The sequence below is a fragment of the Myotis brandtii genome, unplaced genomic scaffold, assembly GCF_000412655.1.
Source record: "Myotis brandtii unplaced genomic scaffold, ASM41265v1 scaffold652, whole genome shotgun sequence".
NCBI classification, from domain to species: Eukaryota; Metazoa; Chordata; class Mammalia; order Chiroptera; family Vespertilionidae; genus Myotis; species Myotis brandtii.
Window position 1 is genome coordinate 1,252,154 of NW_005370529.1, and position 4,581 is coordinate 1,256,734.

Sequence of the window (4,581 nt, forward strand, 5' to 3'; positions counted from 1 at the left end):
AAGAAAGGAGTTACCATACTGACACAACTATATACACTGGGGTATTTTAACCTGATTATCCTAAGGAAGTAGGGTTGCTAAATAGGAACATGGAGAAAAAATACTAAATAGTTTTATATTGAAACATAGTTCAAATGAACTATAGGTATCCCTTGGTACTTTCATGCCCTACTTTATAAATGAACAAGTACAGTAATCATTGCCTGGAAGAATATGGTAATCAGAGTATCAAGTTTCTCAGGAATGATAGTCTGAGTCATCTCATCAAACAAGCTACCTAGGCCATCTGAAGTTCTAGGTAAGAATAAAGGGAATGTTGAAGGGTAGGAGAAGGAGATGATGAGTATCACTTACAAACTTAAAACCAATTGCAGCAAAGAAGACTTTAATTTATCCTGCTGATGCTCCTCTTACAAGTTTTCCCAGAAATTGAGATCAACCCACATTCAGAATAAGCTGAGAACAGATGGGAAGAACTTATTATGAAAGCAAATGGATCTGAGAAATGCAAGTGGTGGACTGTGGAAAAAGCTATGGAGACCTCTCCAGATCCCCTTTGCTGGACTGGTGTACCCATCCCCTGCTGGCTGCAGAATGAGGCTGATAACTATTCAAACAGACATGTTTCCCAGGTAGATTGCTCTAGGCTGATTGAAGCTGCCACAACCAGAGATTTCTGAGAACTTAAGCTGTCTTCTCCCCAGGAGTAGACCAATAGCCAATGACTAACTAATGTACAGACATGACACTGCAGCCCTCTTTTCTCTGAGTAGAAATATCTCTGGCCACTGTTTATGTTCTAGAGCATTCTAGGGAATTAGACTGAGCCTAAACCTCTCCTGAAATCACATTTTTGTCTAACTCCATCCTTTGCCTTTTTTACTCTTTTTCTCTCTTACAGATAGCAGTTGAGTACTCCTTCATTACTCATGTGGTGCAAGACTTTCTTGTCTGCTCTGCTTCTAGGTCACCAGATCTAAGTCAATTGGCTGTGACCATGCTGCATTCCTCTACTGAGGACCATAGTCTCCTCTGGTGGCCATGTTCTGTAGCTACAGCTCTGTAAAGGCTCTCTCCCCTTTCCCTTTCAGGACACCTTGTGGTGGTGGCTTTCTCCTGTCTATGGTGCTAGGTTACCATTCCTTGAGTCTTGCTGTTTTTTGAAAACAACCCCTTTATTTAACTCTTGTCAATTCTCCATTTTTTGTGTGACATTGATTTTCTGTCACAATCCTGGCTAATGAAGTAGGAACAAGCAGGGAATGATCTGATCAGATTTACATTAGAATGATCAATCTGACATCAGTGTAAAGGAGCAATTGTAAGAAAGACAAGCCCAGCTGCAAAGAGATCGTTTAATACCTTATTGCAATAATCCAGAAAATAATGGAATAGTTGCAACTTCAAAACCCATGGAGACAGCCTTTTGGGGGTAAATTTGAGAGCGAGGTAGGCAGCATCATTGATTTAAGGGTTAAAGTGTCCTATGTTTCTGAGAGAACCACAAATATTATCTTATGACTCCATTAAACAATGATTATGTTCCCATTACATATTTATACATAATAAATTTACACTTACACTCTACAAACTGTAGTCTTAATGGATCATCATGCTTATTTGGATAGTTGTTTTAAAGGGCAAAACAAAGTAAATGTTATACTAGAGTTAAAAGCAAAAGACAGTGAAAGTACATAATAACGTCATAACTCTATAGTTATAAAGCACAGAATTGCCCGGTTTTTATGACCAAACACGTCTTCAATGAAATTGCTATATTACACAAACATCCTGAGTAACTACTAAAAATTCCCCCAAAAAAGTCATACATGGACTTTTAGGCATTCATCTCCCAGGGGCTATGTTTAATTACGTTTAACCATGTTTGCTACTGTTATTAGAAGTTACAAAGAAGTTATTATTAAATATTATTTAAACAATAATTAGCATTTGATGGTTTCAATGTGCATATAAATTGCTAACTCTAAAATTTATAAAAGTATAGTGGAGTAATAAATAGTGTGTATGTTTTTATGTAGGCTTTATAATTGTATATGCTGCATACTTTATATTACATATTAATATTTATACATATTAAAATATGTTAAAATAATAGTACATGAATATATAATTATAACCCAAGTTTTTCTTTTGTCAAAAACATTCAGAATTAAATTACTAAGTTATCACTCACTATTCCAGAAATGAATAAAATAATAATAATAAGCAAAAAAATGAAAATGTAAAAAATACCTAAAGATTTCAGAGAACAGGGTGGCTAAAATATAGGGTATATATGTCTGGAAAGAGTGTTGTAAAAGTTAGCAGAGGCCAAATTGTGAAGGGTCTTCTTGTCCATGCTCAGAATGGTTGGGTTTTAGGGACTGATTGGGTATTGACAGAGGAGGGTGAGATTGATTGATAGAATGGATAATTCTATTTATAGGCATACATCTAAGGTATTCCAGGCTCCATTTCAGACTACCATAATAAAGCAAGTGTCGCAATAAAGCAAGTCATAGTCTTTTCACTGGTGGAATGTCTTACCTTCAATTTGTAAACAGCACAACCTCTGTGAAGCACAATTAAGAGAAGTACAATAAAGCGGGGTATGCCCATACTCAGAAGTGTAAGTAGAGGTAATAGGAAGGCTGGGCTTTTACTAAAAGCAAAAATGTATAGGACAAATAGGCAGAATTCTGGGACAGTGGAAGAGTTAACCTAACATCAGTGTTGTCATTGGAATTTGTGGATTTAGGGGGTAAAGGAATCTGAATAAAGACACCCGCCCCACCCTGATAACACAGTACTGCCATGTTATCTGTGTTAAACTGCATTGTTAGTTCCTGGTTCTTGTTACCTACCAACTCTGATGGCAACCAGGGAGATAGCAGGCAAGTTTTTAGGAGCAAGTAGGCGGGCAGGATTTTGGCTCGGATGGATACTACCAGATAACAGGTCTTTCATAATGTTCTTTGTTCCTTCTGAACTTTATCTCAATTTAGGGAATTTCTCTTCTCCTCCCCGATCACACTCTCGCTGCACTTCAGGAATTTAATTTCTCCTCCCTTAGTTACACATTCTCTCACTGCACTTAAGGAATTTGAGTTACTTCCTATCAGTTCTGAATCACCATATTTGGCAATCCTGGAGTCATTTAAACATACTCTCATCTCATTATTATTTTTGTCCTCTGTGAATAAAGCTGGTGTTTACCCAGGTTTACTCCTTCAGCTCTATCTATCTCTTATTCATTTATTTTTATTTTATTTTATTTTAAATCTTCACTGGAGGATGTGTTTGTATGTATTGATTTTAGAAAGAGAGGAAGGGAGAGAGAGAAACAGTTCAGTTGCTTTCTGCACTCTCCCAACCAGAGATCAAACCTGCAACCTAGGCATGTGCCCTGACCAGGAATGGAACCAAAAACCTTTTGGTGTACAGGACGACATTCCAACCTACTGAGATACCTAGACATGGCTTATTTATTTATTTATTACAGGTCCAGGCTCCACTTCTCTTTAGTGTATGGCACATAATGTTGTTGAATGACTCTGAAGAGGAAAAGGAATTCTGGTTGCAGTTTGACCATTGATGGCTGTTCAATTTTGAGTAAATGCTTCACACCCCTGGGCTTCTGGTTACTCATTCTGACTAAATGAAATACAGGCAGAGGCTGAAATAAATGTACTTTAGTGACTTTCCTATTCATAACGTCCTATGACTCAGTTTGTCCTAGGTCACCTGCAAGCCCATCCATCTGTTCTCCTGTGAAGTCATACTTGCATGCTGATTATTATATTTACTAGAGGCCTGGTGCATGAATTCATGCACATTGAAAGGAAATTAATTAGAAGGTAGCCAGCAGGGTGGGACTGGGCAGGACAGGCTGGACACGCCCTGGAGTCAACCTCCCTTGGTCCCTCCCTGGCCAGCCACGCCTGGGGTAGCACCGGGGCTCGAGGGCTTCTGCAGAGTGAGCGAGGTCCCTCTGGCAGGTAGGGTCTTTTGGCTTGGCCTGAGGGGATTGGGCTGAAAACTGCAGTCCAACATCCCCCGAGGGGCCTGGAGTGTGAGAGGACACTCTGCAAAGTTTCTGTCATGCTGCAGCTCCTGCATTGAGCATCTGCCCCCTGGTTGTCATTGTGCATCATAGCTACTGGGCGGATGGCCGGACAGTTGGATGGTTGGATGGTCACTTAGGCTTTTATATATATACTAGAGGCCCGGTGCACAAAAATTTGTGCACTCGGGGGGCGGGGGGAGGGGGGTCCCCCAGCCCGGCCTGTGCCCTCTCGCAGTCTGGGACCCCTCGGGAGATAACGACCTGCTGGCTTAGGCCTGCTCCCGGGTGGCAGAGGGCAGGCCCAATCCCTAAGTGCAGCCCCTGGTCAGGCTCAGAGCAGGGCCGATTGGGGAGTTGGGGCGCCGCCCCGTCATGCACAGAGCAGGGCGGATCGGGAGGTTGCAATGCCACCCTCAGTCACGCTCAGGGTAGGGCCGATTGGGGGGTTGGGCCCCCGCCCCCTGTCACACTCAAGGCAGGGTCGATGGGGAGGTTGCGGCACCACCCCCTGTCAC